Raw genomic sequence first — 27,493 nt, forward strand, 5'->3', positions numbered from 1 at the left:
AGTAGCATAGTTGTCCCTATATAGGTAGCATAGTTGCCCCCAGTGTAGGTAGTATAGTTGCCCCATATAGGTAGCATTGCTGCCCTCAGTGTAGCTAGTACAGTTTCCCCCAGTGTAGTAGCATGGTTGCCCCCAGTGTAGGTAGTATGCCCCCAGTGTAGGTAGTATGCCCCCAGTGTAGGTAGTTTACCCCAGTATGCCCCCAGTGTAGGTAGTTTACCCCAGTATGCCCCCAGTGTAGGTAGTATGCCCCAGTATGCTCCCAGTGTAGGTAGTTTGCCCCCAGTGTAGGTAGTATGCCCCCAGTGTAGGTAGTTTGCCCCCAGTGTAGGTAGTTTGCCCCCAGTGTAGGTAGTTTGCCCCCAGTGTAGGTAGTTTGCCACCAGTGTAGGTAGTTTGCCCCCAGTATGCCCCCAGTGTAGGTAGTTTGCCCCCAGTGTAGGTAGTTTGCTCCCAGTGTAGGTAGTTTGCCACCGGTGTAGGTAGTTTGCCCCAGGCAAACCCCCCCCCCCCCTTTATGTGGCAGCGGGCCGGGCGGAGACTGACTCACCTGACATCCAGCTCCAGCGCCGACGTCACTCTTCTCTCCCCGCCTCCGCTCCATCTGTAGTTAGAGCAGGATACAAGAAAATGGCCACCGTTTGTCTGCATTTGTGGACATCGGTGGCCATTTTCTTGTAGTCCTGCTCTAAATATAGACGGAGAGGGAGACAGCGGGCGGCAAGGGGCGACAGGGCGCATGCGCCCTTGATAGCATGGCGCCCTGAGCGACCGCACAGCTCGCTCATAGCAAAGGCCGGCCCTGCGTACCTTGGCACCTATACTGTTGGCTGCGATCAGGCTTGGGGCTGGTGTACCGGGCTGGCTGTGTGCTCTGTTGTGCATGCTTGGCCGTGTTTGCTCCTGCATATCACAGCGTTCTGTGCTAGTGCATTACTACCGCCGTGACCTCTTGTGCAGCACTTTACAAAGTACATAGCCATGTCACTGACTGCTCTCAGAGGAGCTCACCATCTAATCCCTACCATAGTCTAATGTCCTACTTATGTATTTGTTGTTTATGTATTTTTTTTTCTTTTTTAGGGGGGGGGGGGGGGGGTAAAGTCTACCGCTTTCTACATTGAAATGTTTGTTTTGTTTTTCTGGTCCATATTGACATGTAAGCATCATGCAGTTGGCTCCACCCACATGTCACGGCCACACCCTGGCTCCACCCACATGTCACGCCCACTTTCCCGCGCAATGAACACACCCCTTTTTTCGGCGCGGCGCGCTTCGCGCGCCGCAGGTTGTGGGCCTCGGCCTGCAGTCCGCTTGGGGCCACAAAAACCTTAGCTGCACCCCTGCTTGGAGGGTATTGCTCCATGCCTTAAATATCTGTCCTTTTGTCTTATTTATCTCTAATGTCTGTAGCCCCTTATATAGGTCAGATAAGGATTTATCTCCTCCCCCCGGCAGTATGTATTGGTCAAAACTGGTAGCTTCCGCTATTGGTTTCACATCTCGCACTAAAGAGCTGACCATGGACTTCATCTGTAGATAGGGGAGAATGTCACTACTTTGCAAGTGATAGGCTTGTCTTAGTTCCATAAAGGGGATCCAGTTCCCTCTTCTAATGTTGAACATGTGTCCTAATGTTCTTATTCCTTTCTGTTCCCACGCAGAGAACCCAGACTGTTCTGTGCTTGGGGGGTAGTTTGGATTACCCCAAATTGGCAGATACTTAGAAATCCGCCCGGGAAGGCGAAACATTCGCCTCACCGCCTGCCAGGCCGCTATTGTGTCTCGGAACATTGCATTTACTTTTAGTCTGAGGGGTAAGTGTTTGACTCTGGCATGTAAAAGACCCACCAGCGACCAAGGTAGTGTCATTTCAGCTTCTAGATTATAATTGGAATGCTTACTTGTTTGGTTAAGCCAGTCCCTGACATGCCTCATAATGGCTGCCAAGTTATAGGCTCTTACATTTGGAAGGTTAAAACCTCCTAATTCTTTTGGGCATTGTAGTTTAGCCAACGCAATTCTTGGTTTTTTGCCCTTCCACAGGAATCTGACAAAAGCTGTATTTAACGACTGCAGATCCTTGTGCCTGAGTAGGAGTGGGATTGTTTGCAGGGGGTACAGAAGCCGGCCCATGGAGACCATCTTTATTAGTGCAGCCCTACCTGCTAGCCCTATTGGCAGGTTGTGCCATCTGTTCAATTGTTCTATAATGCTTTTAAGCAAGGGAGTATAGTTACATACATATAGTTCTGCTGGATCTCTAGGGATGGTTATCCCTAAATATTTAAATTTCGTGGTACCAATTGCCACTCCCAATGATCTCCATGCTCCTATTGGTGCTTGCTTGGATAATGGGAAAAGTAGGCTTTTGTCTCTATTTACTTTATACCCTGTTAAGGTACCTAACTCTTCTAGTATCTGGAATATTTCTGGCAATTGTCTAATGGGGTCCTGCACAAATAGGAGAGCATCATCCGCAAACAATGCCTGCTGAATATCTACCTGCCCAATCTTAATTCCTGCAATTCGTGTTCTCAATACAGTCATCAGTGGCTCCAGCGCTAGATTAAAGAGCAAAGGGGATAGTGGGCACCCCTGTCTCGTACCCTTGGTTAATTGTATGGAATTAGAAATATTGCCCTGGGTAACTATTCTTGCTGATGGGTTAGAGTACATAGCTTGGACCGCTTTTGCGAAAGATCCTGAGATTCCCTGCCTCCGCAGCACCGCCTGCAACCAATCCCACTCCACATTATCAAAGGCTTTTTCTGCGTCAAGCACAAGGACCGCCGTGTCTTTGTAGGTGTGGGGGTACGCTTTGGTATGTTCAAGTACCGCTAGAATTTTCCTTACATTACTCACCGCAGATCTGTTTCTTACAAAACCCGACTGGTTTGGGTGTACCAACTTTGGAACTATCTGTGCAAGCCTGTCGGCCATGATTTTTGAAAAAATTTTCATGTCCTGGTTTAACAGGGAGATGGGGCGATATGAACCCGGTTTTGTGGGATCTCTCCCCTCTTTTGGAATGAGTTTAATGTAGGCTAGCTGGCCTGTGCTGGGATATTGGCCTGTATTTAAAATGGAATTATACACCCGAACTAGTGAGTCTGCCACATCTTGCTTCAATATTTTAAAAAATTCCGCTGGAAGCCCATCTGGCCCTGGAGATCTTGCGTTGGCTAACAGTTTAATAGTTTGTAGTACTTCTGCTTTAGTCACTTGTGCGTTCAACATGTCAGAGTCATCACTTGTAATAGTGGGGAGCCTAATCCGTTTGAGCATATTGTCTAGATCTTGGACACCGGTGAAGGCCCTCGTATAGAGCTCAGAATAAAACCTGGCAAAGATATCGTTTATTGCTTTTGGGTCACGGGTGGTGGTACCATTCTCTGTTTGAAGTGCAATTGGAGCGTCCTGTTTTTTAGTCTGATTGGATGCCAAATTTGCCACCAACCTTCCCGCTTTATCCCCATATCTGTGAAAAAACAGGTCTGAGTGGGCCCTATGGAGAGCCTCCCTCATTGTGAACCAAAGATCTGCTTTTGCCTTGTTTCTCATCCAGGTTTCTCTGTTTTGTTGGGAGGGGTTAGCTATAAATTCCTTTTGTGCCTCCCTTGCCTTACCTATCGTTTCTGAGTACTGTTTTGTAAGTTGCTTCTTCCTTGCTGAAACATAGGAAATAATACGGCCTCTAAGCACCGATTTAGCAGTCTCCCAAAACAGTACTGGGGTTTTTTTATGTTGTTTGTTATCGTACTCGTACTCAACCCACCAGCTGTGTAGAAGTTGTTCAAACGCTTCATCTCCATATAAGCTCGTGGGGAATCTCCAGATGAATTCAGAGGTTCTCTGTTTTGCCTCATATATTTCGATTGCTATTGGTGCGTGATCTGAAATAAGTATTTCTCCTATTGAACAAATCTTAATTTTGTTCACCATTCTATCACGCACCAAGAACATATCGATTCTTGACCATGAGGCATGTTTTGGAGAAAAAAAAGTGTATTCTTTTTCGATTAAGATACCTCCAGGCGTCCACTAATTTAGACGTCTCTAACATTAAGGCCAGTCTAGTGTCCGTTCCACGTGGTAGCATGCTCGGGCGGCTCCTATCTATCTTATGGTCCACCACTGAGTTCATATCTCCCCCAATTATCAGTGATGTCTGGGTGATGGAACTGATCTGATTTATCAGGGCGTCAAAGAACTGCTTATTTTCACCGTTAGGCGCGTAAACATTTAATAGCGTTACCTGCTCTGTGGCTAGTTGCAAATGAAGTTGTACCCATCTCCCATTTTTGTCCTGGTCTTGTTGTATACATTGGTGTTTAAGATGTTTGTTGATTAGTATAACCACCCCTGCTTTTTTATGTATTGCTGGAGAGCCATAAACCGCACCTACCCACCCTTTTTTTAAGTAAGAGATCTGTTCGGCCCCCAGGTGTGTCTCTTGGAGCATACAAATGTCCGGGCGCATCTTTTTCAGATGGGCCAGGACCTTTGAACGTTTTTGTGGCGACTGTAAACCCTTAACATTCCAAGATACCACTTTCATCATCCAAATCCCCTCTTAACAGTACAGACTTTCAAGGCATTATCATTTCTTTCAAATTGTAGAGAAACATGCAGAATCCACCCTCCCCTCCCCTCCCCCTTAGCCCTTCCCTTCCTCCCACAAATGCGAAAATAGCTGCAGAAAACATTGATTATGCATACATACATCAGAACTTCTCCTCTTCCCTGTACGATCTTCTCCATCTTGCTCTGTCAACCCCCCCACAGCTTAAACACTTATGACCACTTATAACCAAAATAAACTATGAAGCATTGGAGCTCAACATTAATTAACCATTTTAGCGTCCTTCAGCAGCCCACCTCTCTTCCACCCTTCCTGTTAAAAGTAGATGAGATTTTTAAGAAACCGTTAAACAGCACTCTGCAAAGTTAAGTATACGCAGATAATCAGCAATCTACTTTATCACTTGAGATTTTATGTCCGCAAGGACTTCCTTCTCTTAGCTCAGTCTGCAGGCGATGTTGATCTCGAGCGCCTTGCCGCTGGGGCCCCTTGCAGATAATCTCGTGCCTCCTCTGGTGTGTGACATAGATAGATCTTACCATCTTCTTCAGTTATACGCAGCGTTGCCGGGTAAACTAAGGCAAACTTTATCTTACGGCTGAACAAAGTATTGCAAATTTTGCCAAAGGCTTGCCTCTTTCTTGATACTTCTGCCGAGTAGTCCTGGAAAAGGCGCACTTCTGCGTTTTCATATGTGAGATCAGAGGTGAGGGCCCTGTAGGCTGTCATGAGCTTCACTTTGTCCGCAAAGTCTAGGTATCTCGCCATTATCATTCTGGGTCTTTTGTCCTTGCGTTTTGCTGTTGGTAGGCCCACTCTGTGTGCACGTTCCACTTTGAGCTCTCCAGATATACCCAAAAGCTGCGGGATCTCTGTCGAGCATAGTGTCATAAGCTGCTCAGGTGGAATGCTCTCTGGGATTCCTACAAATCGCACATTATTGCGGCGTGATCTGTTCTCCAGATCTTCAATTCTCTCATGAGCCGTGGCATTCTCCTGCAGCAGGGACTCTATGGTGGTTTGGGCTTCACTAAGGTCGTCCTCACATGTGCTCAGTCTTTTTTCCATCTCTGTCAATCTTTCCCCTTGCTTGCGTTGCTCCTGTTTGAGCTGCTGAATAGACTTTGTAATGGCCGCATCTATGAGCTGACGTATTTCTGGGACAAGCACTTTCCTCATCTCCTGCGCCATTTGTTTATAGTCAATTTGCACAGTACCTTGCTCTAGATGCTCTGGCTGCGACTCCTCTGCTGATTCCTGATCAGGTGTCACTGGCCTGCTCGTGGTCTCTGCTCCCTTGTTTGGTCGCTGCTTGTTTGGCTTGTCTGCAGTACCGCCCGCCATCTTGGACTTCGCGGCCGCCGCCCCGCACGGTGTTTTGCTGTTTTTCCCCTTCAGGAATTTATCCATGCGGGCTCCGCTTTGCTCCTTGCGGTGCTGGCGCGCGTGGGGATCGATTTCAGGCCCCTTGCAGTCTGCTGTTGGTTGTTAGATGAGCTGCTGCGGGAGGGTTTAGCCGGAGCTCTTCTCCTCCTAACCTTCCATACAGGCGCCGGAACCGGAAGCCCCCAACATGAGTTTCTTGAAACTTTAGGAAAGAATCAAAGGACACAGAGAGAGCTGGGTACGAGATAATGTAGGGTGCTCCTAGACGCAGGTTGCTACAGAAACTGCTGAATGAACGAAGCAGGCGGGAATTATTCCATGCCCTTATTCAGGTGGACATACGGGTATCCTTCTGTGATAATCCAGGGGCACTTTAAGATTGTGAAATAAAGAAATATTTATAATATAAGGAGTCATAAGATATATACCTCCTAACAGGTGTTTGACAGAAACTATTTCAATAGAGGTGACCTGGATATTAAGAACTGTTTAAATTGGAAGGTAAATGTTGGCTAACCCTCCAATTAATGTAACCAGCCACAGATAATAACAATAGTGTCATTATTACACTTGTAGGCAATGCATCTTGCAGGGTAAGACCAGCTACTTAAGCCAATAACGTACCTTTATGACTCAAGTGCTTGGTGTGAGTGCCTCAGTGATGCTGAATATTTGAGTCAGGGAAGTAGTTTAGGACATGAAGAAGTGAGTGTTACCTCTCGAAACACGTTGTCTACAAGTGTACATTTTTTATTTTTTTTTTATTATTTGTACATGGTGATACTTACTGGAATGTAAGCCAACCCCTACCTTCCATTTTAAACCGCTTAAAGAGTATCTGTGATCATATAAAGAAAAGCATTTATACTTACCTGGGACTTCCTCCAGGTCCCTGTAGGCTGTGGGCTCCCTTGCTATACTCCCAGTCACCTCCATTGTCTTGCAGTCAGCTCCTTTACATTCAGCCACCCTCAGTTGTCTGTCTGTGTCCCGATTTTGCTTCTGTTGGCCGGGAGCGTTCTGCACCTGTGCAGTTAAAGTATAAGCGAACTGTACAAGCGTAAAATGCTCCTGTGGTTTAATGGGAGTGTGATCCAGGGGCGTGCACACCGAGAAAGCCTACGGCCTACAGGGGGCTGGAAGAAGTCCCAGGTAAATATAAATGCTTCTCTTTTAGGGGCGTAACAATAGACCCTACAAGGGATGCAGCTGCAGGGGGCCCAGAAGCCACAGGGGGCCCCGTGGGGGGGAAAGTTTCTGTTCCCTGTTCTGAGAGACTGACAACTAAGGGCACGGCGAGAAAAAAAAACTTTTTGCTCTCTGCACAATTGTTCTAATAACTGCATCTGCTCAGCCAAAGACAAAGATTTACATTTATCACAGAAGCTAATGTAATTGATAGAGAGGAAAAAAAGGGGGGGGGCAGTAATTTCTAGTTACACACCTATTCTCTTTATTTGATTGCAGGTTTCCTTTAAGCTTTTTTTTGTATTATTTCATATATCTAGAGAGCCTCTCGTTAGATTGCATTCTGAAATTTACCTAAAAATGTAAGAAACTTATTTTGTTTTATTTAGTCAGACTTGGAACATTATCATGTTAAAGAGATTCACTATTTTCTATGTAACATGAAAACATTGCTACAACAAATATCGTGTATGTTAAATTCTGCCAGAAAATAAAATAAAAAACAACTGGCATGACTTGTCCATATCTTTCAGTAAAGCTTTGGAATTATAACAAGCATTTTTATTCACTCACTGACCATAAGCCGGAGTAATCTAGTTGTAAGGCAAACAATGAACTGTAGGGAAATTTGGAATTTGTGCTTTGCATTTCAGCCAGGAAAAGAAAATCATTGCAGGTTAAAAGAATTTTCCTTTTCCAGCACTCCATTAATGCAGAGGGCACCCATGGGGCAAACTTAAGGAATGCATATAAAAGGGAGGGGAAGAGGCCTAAGAAATTAACTATTCTATTTAAATACAAGAAAACACGATATACTAAGCAAAGAAACCTTCAGTAGAAGAATGCAGCATTTATAGCTTCTGGCATACACTCGTGGGTTTAGTTTAGGTCTGCAGGTGTTTGAGAGAGCAGTCACTCAGAAAGTACTCTCCATGGGGTAATAGCAGACACTTCAGGGCAGTTACTTCAAAGTGATGTACTGTCTTTCTGTTTGAAATTATATATATATATATATATATATATATATATATATATACAGTACAGACCAAAAGTTTGGACACACCTTCTCATTCAATGAGTTTTCTTTATTCTCATGACTATGAATATTGTAGATTCACACTGAAGGCATCCAAACTATGAATGAACACATGTGGAAGTATAGTACATAACCAAAAAGTGTGAAACAACTGAAACGCTGTCATATTCTATGTTCTTCAAGAGGTGTTCACCTGAAATGGTTTTCACGTCACAGGTGTGCCCTGTCAGGTTTAATAAGTTTGATTTCTTGCCTTATAAATGGGGTTGGGATCATCAGTTGCATTGTGGCGAAGTCAGGTGGATACACAGCTTATAGTCCTACTGAATAGACTGTTAGAATTTGTATTATGGCAAGAAAAAAGCAGCTAAGTAAAGAAAAACAAGTGGCCATCATTACTTTAAGAAATGAAGGTCAGTCAGTCTGAAAAATTAGGAAAACTTTGAAAGTGTCCCCAAGTGCAGTCTCAAAAATCATCAAACGCTACAAAGAAACTGGCTCACATGCGGACTACCCCAGGAAAGGAAGACCAAGAGTCACCTCTGCTGCGGAGGATAAGTTCATCCGAGTTACCAGTCTCAGAAATCGCAGGTTAACAGCAGCTCAGATTAGAGACCAGGTCAATGCGACACAGAGTTCTAGCAGCAGACACATCTCTAGAACAACTGTTAAGAGGAGACTGTGTAAATCAGGCCTTCATGGTAGAATATCTGCTAGGAAACCACTGCTAAGGACAGGCAACAAGCAGAAGAGACTTGTTCGGGCTAAAGAACACAAGGAATGGACATTAGACCAGTGGAAATCTGTGCTTTGGTCTGATGAGTCCAAATTTGAGATTTTTGGTTCCAACCACTGTGTCTTTGTGCGACGCAGAAAAGGTGAACGGATGGTCTCTACATGCCTGGTTCCCACAGTGAAACATGGAGGAGGAGGTGTGATGGTGTGGGGGTGCTTTGCTGGTGACACTGTTGGGGATTCATTCAAAATTGAAGGCATACTGAACCAGCATGGCTACCACAGCATCTTGCAGCGGCATGCTATTCCATGCGGTTTGCGTTTAGTTGGACCATTATTTATTTTTCAACAGGGCAATGACCCCAAACACACCTCCAGGCTGTGTATGGGCTATTTGACCAGGAAGGAGAGTGATGAGGTGCTGCGCCAGATGACCTGGCCTCCACAGTCACCAGACCTGAACCCAGTCGAGATGGTTTGGGGTGAGCTGGACCGCAGAGTGAAGGCAAAAGGGCCAACAACTGCTAAGCATCTCTGGGAACTCCTTCAAGACTGTTGGAAGGCCATTTCAGGTGACTACCTCTTGAAGCTCATCAAGAGAATGCCAAGAGTGTGCAAAGCAGTAATCAAAGCAAAAGGTGGCCACTTTGAAGAACCTAGAATATGACATATTTTCGGTTGTTTCACACTTTTTGGTTATGTACTATATTTCCACAGGTGTTAATTCATAGTTTGGATGCCTTCAGTGTGAATCTACAATATTCATAGTCATGAAAATAAAGAAAACTCTTTGAGGGCTGGTGAACACCGAGCGGCTTTTTCAGCGTTTCTGCAGCCGCTTGCGGCTGCGGATCCGCTTGGTCAATGTATCTCAATGGAGTGGCGCACACCAGAGCGGGAGGCGTTTTGCAGAAACGAAAAATGCCGGGGTGAGGCATTTTTTGGATTTCGGATGCGTTTCTGCCTCAATGTTAAGTATAGGAAAAACGCAAACCGCTCTGAAAAACGCCTGTTCAGAGCGGTTTTGCCGGCGTTTTTGTTACAGAAGCAGTTCAGTAACAGCTTTACTGTAACAATATATGAAATGTACTATACTGAAATCCGCTGCAGCAATCCGCAAAACGCTAGCAAAACGCTAGCAAAACGCCATAGAAAAATAAGAAAAAGCGTTTCAAAATCTGCTAGCATTTTGCGGATCTGCTAGCGGTTTTTGGTGTGCACCAGGCCTGAATGAGAAGGTGTGTCCAAACTTTTGGTCTATATATATATATATATATATATATATATATATATATATATATATATATATATATATATATATATATATATATATATACATATAAACACACACACACACACACACACACACATATATATATATGCATATATATTTATATATATATATATATATATGTATAGATATATATATATAAACACACAGCCACACACACACACTGTACAGTGAAGCTCATTTCTGGAAGCGCGATGGTAAGCTTCCAAGGTTGGCTGAAGGTGAAAATAGGTATAAAAACTCCACTTTTATGCAAACGACAGTAAATGGAGGGAAACTACAGTACTGCGCACTGCCCATATACTCAAATGGGCAGTGCTTAGCGAGCGCTGCAGCTGGTGGTAAACAACGTATACCGGCCATGTGAGCCAGCCCTAATGCAGGAAACATATTACTATTGCCTGTAATAATGCAGTTGCTTTCTGGGTACAAGTTCTTAATGCAGTAGTTCAGGCTCATGTATTTTAATGCATATTGTGTTAGAAATATCATAATTTTGAATCCACAAAGTTTTTCTCATTGCATCTAAAGCATTTTTGATTTATAAGGGCCTGAGTCCACTAACGCAGTGTCCGCTTCTGTTCACTTTTCAGCATCTGTAACATTGATGTGTAACTGAAAAATGGACAAAACTGCATTAGTGGGCTCAGGCCCAGTGAAAATAATGTAGTAAAAAAAGTGCTTCATTTTTACCATAATTATGTATAAATGATTTAGTCAGTGTTTGCTCATTGTAAAATCTTTCCTCTCCCCGATTTACATTCTGACATTTATTACATGGTGACATTTTTATTGTGGGCAGGTTATGTAGCTGCTGCTAGCTGTTTTGGCTGTTAGAGACAGCTGTAAACAGCTATTTCCTGTCTGTGAACCTTGTGACATTGTAACAAACTGCCAAAAGTACTGCGGTCCCAGAGCTTCTTGTGGGAGGGGTTTCAGCACAAAATCAGTCATACAGCGCCCCCTGATGGTCTGTTTGTGAAAAGCATTATATTTCTCATGTAAAAGGGGGTATCAGCTACTGATTGGGATAAAGTTCAATTCTAGGTTGGAGTTTCTCTCTAAAGCAGGAGGAACAGCCATACTATCCCAGGAAGAAAAAAACACATATATAAGTAGATAAATACTTGTTCTACTTAAATGACATATGTGTTGTACTCTCCACATTTTGACTTGACTTGAGTGAATTATATACAGTGAATAAAGAGCAAACGGTTCCTGACATTTTCCATTTTGATTTCCTCTGACTGAAGCCAATCCTGATGAAATGACCTTTATTTTTTTTCCCCTCCTCTGCCTGAGTAGGAAAAGCACTGTCATAGCTTGCTTTGTAAACACATGTGAACACAGCATAGATTGTAGTTCAGCAGCTCACTGAACTGCCCTCAGCCAATCAGTGAGGAGCAGGAATATGGGAGGGGAGATGAAAAGCTTTTTTATTGCCGACTTTATCAGACGCTGCCGAGCTGAGCAGGCCGCAATGGCATAGAAGACACAGCCACATGGTCCTCCCAATTCTACTTGCTCCTGTACTGAAGCAAGCTGCTGCATCCTCAGCTACCTCGGCCTCAGCCAAGCGCTCTTCTGAGCACAGAGAATTGTATGAGAACATACAAAAACTCTTTCGAGCAGAGATGTCTACTGTGGTCAACAGCCTTTCTACTCAGATCCAGAACATAGGCTCCCACTGTGATAGTATCGCAGACACTATGATGGATGACAAGGCTCAACTTGACCTCCCTATTGCATAGATAGCGACCCTCGAAGCCAGACTAGAGGATTTTGAAAATCGCACCCTCAGTTCTAACCTGTGTATTAGAGGCTTACCTGAGAATATTCAAGATCATCTGAAGCCTGCAGCCTTGAACCTATTAGTGCCTTTCTTGCCACAAGTTAGTACTGACCTTTTCCTCCTACATCGCATCCATCAAGCTCCAATTCTAACCTTTCCATAGCTGCATGCTGGTTACAGGTGTTTGATACAGATGCTACTGAAACCAAAATATCTGCATGGCAGCCAGGGAAATTGACTTTTTAAAAGTAGTTCCATTGACAACCTCCCTGTTTCTCTCAATAAAGATTTCATTTATTAATTTATTGACAAAACAACTGTGCTGTCATATTCATTTGACAGATAGTTCTGGGCATTCCATTTGGCTTTTTACAAGGTCAAAGTTCCACATTGCTTTCTTAAAAATAGAAGGTGTGTGCAGGTCATCAATTCTTGCACATATCCAAAAGATGATAATTATTTCATATTTAAGGACACTAAATAGAGCTACACAAAATAGTAATATTCTTTTGACCAACTGTGCATCCATAACAGAGGATATGTATAACAGTTTCAGTGCCAAGGATTCCAAAGCAACTTTTTCAGGCCATTAGATTATGATCACTGCAGGTATGGATATGCAAGGCGTGATGAGTAGAAAAGCAAGATACAAAGTCAAGTTGTGGAGAAACACTGGGATTTTAGTGAATGACCAAATGCCATTCAATCTTTAGATTGTAAGCTTGTGAAAGCAGGACTCTCTCACCCTTCTATGTATTGGAATTTGTTATACATTTTATTCATCATGTTACTTTGTCATTGTAATTACCAATTCTGTATTTTGTACCAATTCTATATTTGGTGTATACCATTGTCTGTATTGTTATGTACCCATGTTTTTCTTACTTTGTACAGCGCCATGGAATATGTTGGCACTTTATAAATTAATAATAATAATCTGCAATTTACATCATTGTCTTCTTATAACATTACAAGTCACCCTTTCCAACACAGAAGAAAAACGAAGGTAGACTGTTAAAACCAAGGAATTATTTCTTAAGGGACTCCGAGCAGTGCAGAAACTATGAAAAGATGCATATCATTTTAAAGCTCTCTTTCTCCTCTTTCCAAAGATATATAAACCGCCGCCCTACGCCTTTTAGTTTTCGCTATTTTCGCGATTGAAATTGCCGCGGCCGCGATTTCAATCGCGAAAATAGAGAAAACTAAAAGGTGTAGGGCGATGATTTAGGTGTTGCCAGAAAGAGGAGAAAGATAGCTTTAAAATGATATCCATCTTTCCATAGTTACTTGTATTACACAGGACGACACTTTCCCCAGTGTCAGCAGCTCCATTCAGCAGAATGGAGCTGCTGACTTTAGGAAAAAGTCGTAGGGTGGCGGTTTTTATATCATTGGAGAGAAGAGAAAGAGAGCTTTAAAATGATATGCATCTTTCCATAGTTTCTGCACTGCTCGGAGTCCCTTTAATAAAAATGTAAGGACAGTCTCCCAATTTTTTTGTACCATTATACCTCTGCCTCTCCTTCCTCAGTAAATAAAATACTTTTGAGATTTAAATGATCAGTTAAATTCTGTGTTGATTCCCCAAAATTTGTTATGCGATCTCAACAGAGTTTAGAAAATGCATACATGAAAAAAGGCACCTGGAAAAAAAGGGCTCAGAGGATTGCCACTAGTAGAATATTGCTAAAATCAGAGATATTCTACTGCTCAATTCTGATAGTAAAATATTGGTAATGTTTCACACACCATCACACTCAGACTCTGTATATAGCGTCAGGATGGGGCAGCATGGAGGCAATAGGAAAATAAGTAAGTTGGACAGCAGAGGGATGGCATAGCAATGAGGTCTGGGGGCAGGGTGAGGGTATGTCAATGTCTAGACAGTCAGGTACTGTGTGCCACTTTACCTGAGCACCTACACAGTGCTGGCAGTATGAGGAAGGGAGGAAGAGGAGTAGAGGAGCTAGCCGTGCTCTGTATACAGTGCCTGTAAAGCACAGTGGGGTGGAGTCAAGGCAATGTTACTGACTAGGACCTTTCAGCAGTACAGGTCCGTGTACTGGACCCCTTGCAACCATGCTCCCTACACCACTGCACCTAGCTCTTCCAAATGCAGCAACTGTTGCCAGGCAGCAGCAAAGAGGACATTTATGCAGGTATTTGGCAATTAAACTTTCAGGGTTGAATAAAAAAAGTAATAATAGATTATTGGATTTCATCATGGTGACATGGAAAGCAGTGCTATCCTATTTCGGTTCATGGCTCGCTGGGAGGCTACCCATGTTTATGGGCATGAGGGCTCAGACGTGGACTTGGTCCTCTGGAAACGTTTCACAGACTATGTTGTCCTGCTCATCTGAAGGGGAGACCAGGAATCACTGAACTAGTTCCTGGAAAGAATTAATGAGAATGGGAAAGGGGTTTACAAATCTCTGGAAAATGTTGTAGCAGTCAGTCAGCCTCAGTGGAGTGGCTTGGGGATTTGTAAGCAGAGGAAGTACAAGAATCCCACCCATGTTCTTCACTACTTGGCTGCTCTGTATTGCAGAGAAAGAGCAGGTAGTTTGAGTTGACACTTGCTGGGTCACCCAGGGTATTACATCTGCAGCTTGTTAAATGTTGGACTGTAAAGGGTAGCTGACACTAACTTTAATGGATGGTTGTAGGGATTCTGGAGCTAATTGGGGAGCTAGTTTACTATATCCTTTACCACTTCCTCTTCTATCATAGATGCTTTCCTGTTTGTTTTCCTGCGTTCATCTTTTTTAGTTGTCACACTAATATAGACTGTAACACTCAAAATAGATTGTGCAATGCTGCGCTAAAATGCAAATATATAATGGAGATTTGGAAAATTCTAACTTTGTATTTTACAAATATACCACATATTATTGTAGTCTGTGAAACGATCGCTGAAAAGACTAGGTTACGTACAATAATGCACAAATAATGTATTCTACAGATTTGGAAAATTGTATTTTGTGGTGACAAAAGGGTCAGCCTGAATGTAATAGAAATTGCAGGTTTTCAATCAACTAGCGCTATTTTACACAGAACTGAGAAAGAGAACTTGCCTGAAGAAATGAGAAAATAACTTAACTCTGAATCAGTTTCCTGTCCCCAAACCCCACAAATAGCAGTGAAAGTACTAGTAATCTCCTCTAGTTTTAGTACTCAGTCCTATAATAGCATTTGTGAGAGCACATATCACACAGCTAGCAGCCCTGCCTACAATGACTATTATCACACTCTGAGGCCTCTTGCACACTACATGCGATTCCAATTTTTTTATACAATCCAATTTTTTATTCCGATTAAAAAACGTAGAAGCATTTAATCGGAATAAAAAATCAGATCATATTAAAAAATCGGCATCGCATGTAGTGTGCAAGAGGCCTTATATGGATGTTAACAAGGGACAACTGCTCTTTTATAAAAATAGGTGTGGCCTAATACCAAGTGATCAACAACCATCCAAGAAGACACTTGCTGCCATAAAGGTGGAGAAAAGCTTTCTCTTCTCACTCTTGGCCCTGACTGGTCGACCAGTCCAGGTCATTATGGGAAAGCCAGACCATTATGGAAAAGGCAAATTAAGTTTTTACTGGTTTGGATAGGAAAAAAAATATATATTATATATACAGTGGGGTGTGAAAGTTTAGGCAACCTTGTTAATTTTCAGGACTTTCCTGTATAAAAGGTTGGTTGTTACGATAAAAAATGTCAGTTAAATATATCATATAGGAGACACACACAGTGATATTTGAGTGAAATGAAATTTATTGTATTTACAGAAAGTGCGCAATAATTGTTTTAATAAAATTAGGCAGGTGCATAAATGTGGGCACTGTTGTAATTTTATTGATTCCAAAACCTTTGGAACGAATTACTGGAACTCAAATTGGCTTGGTAAGCTCTGTGACCCCTGACCAAATATGTGTGTGTCTCCTATATGATATATTTAACTGGCTTTTTTATCGTAACAACCAACGATTTATACAGGAAAATCATGAAAATTAACAAGGTTGCCCAAAGTTTCGCATCCCACTGTATATGTGTGTGTATGTATATATATATATATATATATATATATATATACATATACACATATGTATATATATATATATATACATATATACACACACTTTTTTTTTTTTTTTTTTTTACACATAGTGGATACATATATACTTTTAGTTGGAGTTACACTACTAAGATGACTTAACAGTGGAAATCCATGGAATGTGTTCTGCTAACAAAGTTAAAAATTGTCTGTTTTCAGTTAGTGTATAGCTGCAGGCACCAGGAAAAGCCATGCCAGGACACTATGTACTGTATATCCCCATATGCCCTGTATATGCAGTTATGTTATATTTTATACATGAGCTCTTCAATGGCAACATTGTATTGATGTAAAGAGAAGCATCAATATTTTCATCAATGTTTTCTACATTGTGTAGTTCAGAATTAAACATGAGCTTGATTTAAACACATCTTTATTAGGATACGCTAAATAAACAGTTGATATATTTATTTTCATTTACAGTATGTAGTAAAACATTACATTTGAAAAGATCAATGATCATTTTCAGTTTATTTTTTTTTCTTGTTTTGTAAAAGGTTTAAGTAACCCTGAGGTTATGCTTGTTTTAGATAGTTTTTTTTTCCAACCATAACACAACATTGTATCCTTTATTTCATTATATTAAATTGAACCTGAAGTAAAAATAAACATATTCATGAATTTTATGTGTAATACGGATGAGATACAGAACATTAGTAGTATAGAAAAGAGTTTTGAATTTTTATTTTCAGTTTTATCTTTATTTTTAAGATTACATCAGACTGTACCAGCTACTGTTTAGAATTCACAGCCTGCCCCATTAAAAGGAACCAGAGGTGTGAGACCTATGTAAGCTGCCATATTTATTTCCTTTTAAACAATACCAGTTGCCTAGCAGTCCTGTTCAGGGCCACCTTCAGGACATCACAGGGGTGACTGCAGTATGGGGCCCAAGTGAATCTGGGGCCCAGCGACCAGAGCCACTCATGGGCCCCAGCTGCAGTCTGTCTGTCTGTCCATGTTTGACCTTCTGGCTGCCCAATAATCCACTTCACAAAAAGGACCGGCACCACACCAGGGGTTTTATAGCTCTTCAAGGTTTAATCAAACAGACATGTTAGCAACGACAGACTGCTGTTTCGACCCTCCTGGGCCTTTGTCAAGTTGCAAGAATCATATAGCACCAAATGACATTCAAACATACATATATAGTGAAAAAACACGCCCACATAGGGCCCAGTGACCAATCCTGAGAGCGCACTTGTGGAGGACCTGATGGGAGACTGACTGCCATCCTGCAAACCAATAACAAACAGGCATTTCAAAAAGTCACTCACCAATCAAAATAAAGACGGCGAGTTCCCCGCTGTCAGAGCATCTGAGGTGCGCATCATAGCAAAGCCGCTACCTCCATCGGAGCGAGCGATGTGACTTCCTGGTCATGTGATCAAATCACATGACTCGAGTCAGCTGAGAAGGTTCAGCCAATCATATGCCCCTCCTATGCAAACTTATTTATGGGATTATACGAGGAGACCTTTCAGGGGCGTAACTAGAAATCACTGGGCCCCCCTGCGAATATTTGGATGGGGCCCCCCCCCATAGGTGCCAGAAAATCGTAATGTGGGCAGAGTTCACCAGAAAATCGTAATGTGGGCCTTTAGAAAATCATAATGTGGGCAGAGTTCACCAGAAAATCGTAATGTGGGCACCAGTCACCAGAAAATAGTAACGTGAGCAGCAGTCACCAGAAAATTGTAACGTGGGCAGCATTCACCAGACAATCGTAATGTGGGCAGCGTTCACCAGAATATCGTAATGTGGGACAGAAAATCGTAATGTGGGCAGAGTTCACCAGAAAATTGTAACATGGACAGCATTCACCAAACAATCGTAACTTGGGCAGTGTTCACCAGAAAATCGTAATGTGGGCCAGAAAATCGTAATGTGGGCAGCGTTCACCAGAAAATCGTAACGTGGACAGCATTCACCAGACAATCGTAACGTGGGCAGTGTTCACCAGAAAATCGTAATGTGGGCCAGAAAATCGTAATGTGGGCAGAGTTCACCAGAAAATCGCAATGTGGGCAGCAGTCACCAGAAAATCGCCATGTGGGCAGCAGTCACCAGAAAATTGCAATGTGGGCATCAGTCACCAGAAAATCCTAATGTGGGCAGCAGTCACCAGAATATCGTAATGTGGGCAGCAGTCACCAGAAAATCCTAATGTGGGCAGCAGTCAGTCACCAGAATGTCGTAATGTGGGCAGCAGACACCAGAAAATCCTAATGTGGGCAGCAGTCACCAGAAAATCCTTATGTGGGCAGCAGTCACCAGAAAAATCGCAATGTGGGCAGCAGTCACCAGAAAATCGCAATGTGGGCAGCAGTCACCAGAAAATCCTAATGTGGGCAGCATACACCAGAAAATCGTAATGTGGGCAGCAGACACCAGAAAATCGCAATGTGGGCAGCAGACACCTGAAAATCGCAATGTGGGCAGCAGACACCTCAAAATCGTAATGTGGGCAGCAGACACCTGAAAATCGTAATGTGGGCAGCAGACACCAGAAAATCATAATGTGGGCAGCAGACACCAGAAAATCGCAATGTGGGCAGCAGTGACCAGAAAATCGCAATGTGGGCAGCAGTGACCAGAAAATCGTAATGTGGGCAGCAGACACCAGAAAATCGCAATGTGGGCAGCAGACACCAGAAAATCGCAATGTGGGCAGCAGACACCTGAAAATCGCAATGTGGGCAGCAGTGACCAGAAAATCGCAATGTGGGCAGCAGTGACCAGAAAATCGTAATGTGGGCAGCAGACACCTGAAAATCACAATGTGGGCAGCAGACACCTGAAAATCGCAATGTGGGCAGCAGACACCAGAAAATCGCAATGTGGGCAGCAGACACCAGAAAATCGCAATGTGGGCAGCAGACACCAGAAAATCCTAATGTGGGCAGCAGACACCTGAAAATCGTAATGTGGGCAGCAGACACCTGAAAATCGTAATGTGGGCAGCAGACACCTGAAAATCGTAATGTGGGCAGCAGACACCTGAAAATCGTAATGTGGGCAGCAGACACCAGAAAATCATAATGTGGGCAGCAGACACCAGAAAATCGCAATGTGGGCAGCAGTGACCAGAAAATCGCAATGTGGGCAGCAGTGACCAGAAAATCGTAATGTGGGCAGCAGACACCAGAAAATCGCAATGTGGGCAGCAGACACCAGAAAATCGCAATGTAGGCAGCAGACACCAGAAAATCGCAATGTGGGCAGCAGTGACCAGAAAATCGCAATGTGGGCAGCAGTGACCAGAAAATCGTAATGTGGGCAGCAGACACCTGAAAATCACAATGTGGGCAGCAGACACCTGAAAATCGCAATGTGGGCAGCAGACACCAGAAAATCGCAATGTGGGCAGCAGACACCAGAAAATCGCAATGTGGGCAGCAGACACCAGAAAATCCTAATGTGGGCAGCAGACACCTGAAAATCGTAATGTGGGCAGCAGACACTTGAAAATCGTAATGTGGGCAGCAGACACCTGAAAATCGTAATGTGGGCAGCAGACACCAGAAAATCATAATGTGGGCAGCAGACACCAGAAAATCGCAATGTGGGCAGCAGTGACCAGAAAATCGCAATGTGGGCAGCAGTGACCAGAAAATCGTAATGTGGGCAGCAGACACCTGAAAATCGTAATGTGGGCAGCAGACACCTGAAAATCGTAATGTGGGCAGCAGACACCAGAAAATCGCAATGTGGGCAGCAGTGACCAGAAAATCGTAATGTGGGCAGCAGACACCAGAAAATCGCAACGTGGGCAGCAGACACCTGAAAATCACAATGTGGGCAGCAGTGACCAGAAAATCATAATGTGGGCAGCAGACACCTGAAAATCACAATGTGGGCAGCAGTGACCAGAAAATCACAATGTAGGCAGCAGACACTAGAAAAAAAAATGCACCTGTGAAAAAAAAACAATTCACTTACCTGACAGAAGTCTTCTCCTCTCCCGGCATCTGGCTCGCAGCTCCCCGAGTCCTCCTGCAGCACATCTCCCGCGCTGACAGGCAGAGTGCAGGGCTACGGCAAGATGGCTGCCGAAGCCCTGTACTAGAGACACAAATAGTCTCCAGTGTAGGGCTTCTTCGGCGGCCATCTTGCCGTAGCCCTGCTCTGCCTGCCGGAGACTATGCAGGCTGCTGGTGGAGCGGGGCTGCGGGGAATGAACTGGCGCAGCGTCTATTAGACGCTGCGGCCAGTTGAGCACCTTGCTGGGGGGTCCAGAGCAGCGCTCCCCCCCACGCACAGTGAGCGGGCCCCAGAGCAGCCCCGGGCGGCCGGGCCCCCCTGCGGCTGAGAGAGTCGCATCCCCGGTAGGTACGCCGGTGGTGACAGCCTTTCCTCCTCCGGGCCCCTGACTTGCTAGGGGCCCCCCTGCAACTGCAGGGGCTGCAGGGTCTATTCCTACGGCCCTGAGACCTTCGTATATTTGAACCCACTGTATCGCAGACATGCCCTTTGTTGGTGGCGGTACATAGATGACGTGTTTTGCATATGGAGGGGGCCACGTTGTACCCTGGATGACTTTATCCGGGAGGTTCACCTTCAATGCCCACACATCAAACTCACAGCAAATTGGGACTTGGAGTGTATTCCATTCCTTGATGTTCTGGTGTGTAACAGACAGGGAACTATTTGGACTGATTTATATACCAAACCGACAGACAGGAACTCCACCCTTCACTATAAAAGCTTTCATCCAGCTGGGGTGAAGGATGGAATTCCAGGTAGTCAACTGTCTAGGATAGACAGGATTGTAAGTGAGCCTGACAAATGTGTTACACGTAAGAGTGAATTGATAAATAAGTTTCGCTCCAGGGGGTATCCGTTGGAGGCCTCGCAGGGGCAAAAACAACGACGGAGGCGCAACACCAGGGGGATACCGCGTATTCCCTTTGTGTCTACGTACAATGTCTGCAGTGACGTCGTGGCGCGCTCACTGCGGAGGCATTGGCATCTTTTACGTGACGGTTTTCCAAGGGTACCTGAATTCAGGAGCCCTCCCATGATGTCTTTTCGACGAGCACCGACGTTGCGAGATAAGTTACGTGTTAAGTCGGCTCCACTGGCACAGTCCTGTTCGTCGAGAACTGGTATGTTCCCCTGCCTGTCCTGCCATATGTGTAATAGTGTCATTAGGAGTAATACATTTCGACATCCTACCCTGGGCACTGAGTACCATGTCAGGGGCCACTACACCTGTGATTCAAATCACGTGGTGTATTTGATCAAGTGTCCCTGTAGTTTTATATATGTTGGCATGACTACTCAGTGCCTTAAGGTTAGGATTTCAGCCCACAAATCAGCTATCAGGAATGGCACTACAGGACAGGCAGTATCGGATCATTTTATCAATTTTGGACATAATGTGTCTCAGTTGAGGGTTATGGCCATTGATGGGGTATCACCACAGTGGCGGGGGGGGGCAATAAGCTAAAAGAATTGCTTCACAGGGAGGCGGGGTGGATCAGAAGATTGGACGCAATGGGGAGAGCAGGACTCAATAGGGAGTTAGATCTGAGTTTTTGTATTTAGTCACTAAGTGTCTTCTGCTAACTTGTCTTGTTATTTTGTAATTAGGATTTGTACTCTTTAAAGTTTGATTAGTGATGTCTGATATTTTAATCTTTTATATTTTCAGACCAATATGAAGAGCGCAGTAGGAGAGACTGGCAGAGTTCCCCTTTAACTTCGCGTGGTGGGGTGAGTGCGGCGGCTTGTGTACGCTGTGGAGCGTCTATGTAGGCATGGTTACATGGGCGGTATCCTGGGCCGCTTGGGCACCTCCCACCGCTATGATGCGGAGGCTGCGTATGTTGTGAAGAGGTGCGCATATGATTGGCTGAACCTTCTCAGCTGACTCGAGTCATGTGATTTGATCACATGACCAGGAAGTCACATCGCTCGCTCCGATGGAGGTAGCGGCTTTGCTATGATGCGCACCTCAGATGCTCTGACAGCGGGGAACTCGCCGTCTTTATTTTGATTGGTGAGTGACTTTTTGAAATGCCTGTTTGTTATTGGTTTGCAGGATGGCAGTCAGTCTCCCATCAGGTCCTCCACAAGTGCGCTCTCAGGATTGGTCACTGGGCCCTATGTGGGCGTGTTTTTTCACTATATATGTATGTTTGAATGTCATTTGGTGCTATATGATTCTTGCAACTTGACAAAGGCCCAGGAGGGTCGAAACAGCAGTCTGTCGTTGCTAACATGTCTGTTTGATTAAACCTTGAAGAGCTATAAAACCCCTGGTGTGGTGCCGGTCCTTTTTGTGAAGTGGATGTTGTGACCCCTTGGGTACCGGGGTGAGGATCTTGGCACACCTATACCTTTTACTTGGAGCCTATAGTGGTGCTCCTGATCGTTTGAAGTAGGCTGCCCAATAATGTGGTGAGAAGTGCAGAGAGGCTCATCCAGGAGTTACCATAGTCAGTGATTAAAATAAACCTGAGATGAATGGGAGAAAAGGATTTTTACTTACCTGGGGCTCCTTCTAGCCCCCTGTAGTCCATCAGCTCCCTCAATGCTCCTGTAGAGTGCGCACAATCCAGCTGGGTTGCACGGCATTGTGCATGCACTATTCCACACTGCACACCTTCATTGTGTTCCCATATCTGGGAGTGTTCTGTGTAAGCGCAATTACAGTCTTACTGAACTAAGCACATGCAGAATGTTCCCAGCCATGGGAGTGCATGAAAAGCTGACACACAGAAGTTAGTGTGTTAAAGCTAATGGGAAGCCATATGAAAATAAAAAAAAAGTCAGATACTCACCTAAGGATAGAGAAGGCTCGGTCCTAATGAGCCCTCCCTCTCCTCTCCCATTGCCCTCCATGCTGCGCTGGCTCCCCCGTTCACATCCCACTCTGAGGGGACTTCGGAAGTTTTCGGGAGCCGAGTCCTCCCGAAGACAGGCAGCTCCACACTGCGTATGCGCGAGTGCGTCATAGAGGGCGCTTGCGCATGCGCAGTGTAGAGCAGCCCGTCTTCGGGAGCACTCAGGCTCCCAAAGCATTTCCGAAGCCTCCCTTCGGCTGAGAAACAGCGGTATTTGACCGAAACGGTCGAATACCACTATGGGGGAGCCAAGACAACAGCGGGTATTGGGAAAGGAGAGGGGACGTTTTATGGAACCCAGAGCCTCCCTCTCCTTAGGTGAGTATCTGACTTTTTTTTATTTAAAAACGGGTTCCCATTCATTTTAAGGCTTTCAAAGATTGTGATTTTCCATGTGGGGGCAGAGGGGAGTGAGGGGGGGGGGGGGTCTAGTAGGTTTGTACAGTATGGGGCCCACACATTTCTGATGGTGGGCCTGCTCGGGCATACTATACAGTCGGATAAACTGCTTCCTTTCAAAAATCTCTCCATCCAATGCTCAATTCCCCCTACACAATGATTTAGATATATACACTTCATCACACCCTACGGGCCCAGTTTGGCAGTGTCCCTGTTGTCCTCTATTCTTCCACAGTACTAGACCTAATAAAGATGGCCCAGCCAAGCATCTCACTGGAGACTTAGTACAAAGTGTTGGCTGAACACAAAGCTCTGGACTGCACTACCCAGACCAAATCACGATAGTCAGCTCTGATAGCTGACTTGGACCATGAAGACTGGGAAGGGGCACATTCGGTGCCAAAGCATATCTCACCAAACCTACATGAAAGTCTTGTACTATTGTACATCCTACAACAACACATATCTAACCCCCTTCTAGGGTGAATAAATTTAACAGAGCAGTGTTGGATATGTGCCCTAAATGCCAAGCCCCGTCACCCTCATTTATACATTTGCTATGGGACTGTCCGCCCATTAGTGAATTCTGGCGACAAATTGTCAAGTTCCTACATGACAAAATGGGATGCCCAGTGTACACTAACATGAAAGAATGTATACTGGATGTTTTTACAGATGAATCTATCCAGGGTGCCACAAAAATTTCCTATCAGAAACTATTTGCAGCTTGACAAGAAATTGCATTAAAAGTCCTAACATCCCAACGAAGGCGAATGGATCGGACGGATAGATAAGAGCCTACCTTATAAAAAATTTATATATGCACATAGGAACGCACCCACTAAATTTCATAAAATATGGGATAGGTGGCGAGAGAGATAAGCTCAATGTGTTGACAAGAGTTGGGTCCAGATAATGCTAACACTAATTAGCTGACGTGAGTCGCCCCAAAAAGGCCACAGATGTATTCCCTGATAAGACATAACACCGCCATCTGAAGACTCATCTTCTCAGATAACATCAGTATATGTAAGGTCTGTACTCCCCGTAGAAGCACCTAGCTCTCACTGGAAACGCTGCACCCAAACACCCATGGTTGCACAGCAGCAATCTGACAATATTGATACAGTAACTTGTAAATTAACTTACTGTTATTCTCTTTTATCTACGACTGGCATTTTAGGGGCCCTAAACCGTGAGGAGTAGTCTGGAAATCAAATGCCTCAAAAATGACCTGTAAAATCCTAAAGGTACTCATAGGACTTTGGGCCCCTTAGCGCACCTAGGCTGCAAAAAAGTGTCACACATGTGGTATTGTCTGCTGTGTAGCTGGGGCCAGAAGATGGCCAGGAGTCAACAGTGACAAGTCTCTGATTTGAAGTGCGCTGCTCTGGAGCTGCCTGCATCTCCCATAGAAGCAGCCATCCAATCAGACATCGCTGTGAGCGAGGGGCTGCACTGCTGGTACACACGGCTCACACATACTCCGCGTGAAGCAGCAGCAGGTTCCTGGAGTCTTCACCCCCATTGGTACCAGGGGGGCGGAGGCGGAGCTACCACTTGCAGCAGCCACAGATGGACCCGGAGCCCGCAGCCATGGGGTAGAAATGTCGCCATGGCCAGTCCAGACAAGGTAGATGAATGCACGTGCGCCCCCTGGAAGCCGGTACCCTGAACGACTGCTCCAGTCGCTCAGGTCAAAGGCCGGCCATGAAAATTACCATCCTGGCAGATGTGATCAGAGTGGTTGAATCTACTGGGAATCAAACAGGACATTTGATGGATGTATGGACTGATTTAGATGTAAATATGCACAGACCTTAACAGGGAAAGTGGGGAGCAACAGTGTGGTCAACATAAGATACATATCTTCAGAGAACAAAGTAGACTAGTTAACTAGTTAGTCATTAAAGCTTCGTACACACGTGGTAGATGGTTCTTGGCAAAGGTGCCTAGTGGCGAGAATCTAAAGTGTGTACAGTGCTCAACAACTCATGTTGCTGAGTTAGCGGCCAATCCTGGCAAATGCTGGCTAAGGCCATTGTTCTCTCCTAAGAACCCTCCTATCATTCACCATTCTTTTGGACTTCCTCCACCTCCATAACAGCAGAACATGTTGATAGCCTTAAGGCTAGCAACAGCCTTGGCCCCAAACCATCACCTGAGGGATCGAGTTCCGATCCCCGCCAAGCAAGTGTAACTGGCTTAAGTCTTTACTCCTATAATTCCGTTTCTTCTATAATATGAACCCGTTCAGCACAGCTGGATCGTGTATCTGCGCCCCTGTGGTCTTCACATCAGCACCAGGGGCATAGATACATGTATCCCAAGGTTTACAGCCCTGAGAATCCCTGAGAGTACTGATCAGGGTATAGGAACATGTGTTTCCATTCACAAATCACAGCGCCAGTAGTGAATAATGATCTGGCATCAATGAGATGCCGATCATCATTCACAGCTCTTCACTACTTCTGAGGTACTGTTTGTTTTTTCCCTATCTACAGAGAGCGCGCCGACTTCTTAATCCTGAGTGGGGACAGGTCTAATCTCCCCACCTGCATTATCAGTGGCTACCTTGGAGGTAACCCCGGTTTGTGAGTATATTTATTTCATTTCACAGATTTATCCCTTTACCAGTACGTATTACACTATATTTGGCTCTCGGTGTCCCTTCTCTACATGTTCAGTGCACAGGATACTATGGGGACATGCCCAATACCTATCCATATCTATACTATCCCATTTTATTTTGAAACTAGAATTGCTGAAAACTGAGAAATAATGCAAAATGTACTACCCAAAGAAAGCCTAATTTGTGACAAGAAAAATAATGTACGTAGATCATTTCGGTGTCATAAGTGGTGATTAAGTTATTGGCAAATGAATGGGAGGAGTGTGAAATGTGAAAATTGCTCTGGTTTATAAGGGAAATTACGTGTTGTGGGGAAGTCTTTAAAGGTTCCTTTACTGCTATGGTACACTTTTTTCTCTACAAAACTTTACCTGCCAAAAAAGGGTCAAGCTCCAATGAAAAAAAAACTTGTATTATTTTTTTAGGAATATTACATATTGTACAACTTTTTTTTAGTACTATAAAACAAAACACAGGCTGATTCCCATTACAATGGCAGCAGTAAAGTGTGGAAGTGGAAGCTAGTATTCCAGCACAATGCCAGTTTCCACATTCAAGTAATAGGGTACCACTGCTAAATGGCAATTTAAAGAGCTCTTTCACAGTGTTTTGCAATAACAAAGTAAGAGCAAAATTGGCAGAATTTCAGTTATGTTTATGACATGTCAGTTCTGCAGCAAAGCTGATTTCGTGCAATATAAAGCTCATTTACTTACACATAACTAAACAAAAGGTTGAATCCCAAGATTACTACTTTGCTATGCATCACAGGACTGAATACTTCAATGCGTTTACAAGAAGGTTGAAGCAGAGGCCAGTCCACTACTCATATTTGAGCTGTGTTATTTTCTTTTAAAATCTTCAGGTGTTTAGTCATATTCTGTAAGCGGATGAGGAGTCAATAATTTACATGTCCAGGTTTGATGTTTTGACCTCTTCTGATAAGCCACATAGAATGCTGGCACTCTAAGTCTCGTAGGAAAGTTTTTGCTTGTGTTTTCCAGCAATGAGTATTGCAGCCTAAACTGTCACAGAGAGCAGTTAGTTGGGTGGCCAGAAGCCAATGAAAATAGAATCATAGCCAGAATGTGGCCTTTCCTAGAAAGACTGCTGTACTGCATCTGACCAAGGTTATGAACTAGAATATTTGTGGACTCACACTGTCAATACACATTTGTCTCTATTAGAACAGTGCTGGTAAATACAAGTACAGTTTATTGCATTCTTATAATTATGCATGGTGTAATTAATTTACAGCACTGAAAAACTATGCAGACTTTTGCTTGATGATATCAGTGAACTAGTGCAATGTTTCTCAACATTATCACATTATGTGTTCCTTTATGAAAGTTGTTGTTTGCCAAGTAGCCACCCATTGAAGACAACATTTTGAAGTACCTCTTGATATATAAATATTTTAAGCGACAAATGATGGGAGAGGCACATGGAGGCTGCCATATTTATTTCCTTTT

Source organism: Hyperolius riggenbachi, chromosome 3 (genome assembly GCF_040937935.1).
Source record: "Hyperolius riggenbachi isolate aHypRig1 chromosome 3, aHypRig1.pri, whole genome shotgun sequence".
NCBI lineage: Eukaryota > Metazoa > Chordata > Amphibia > Anura > Hyperoliidae > Hyperolius > Hyperolius riggenbachi.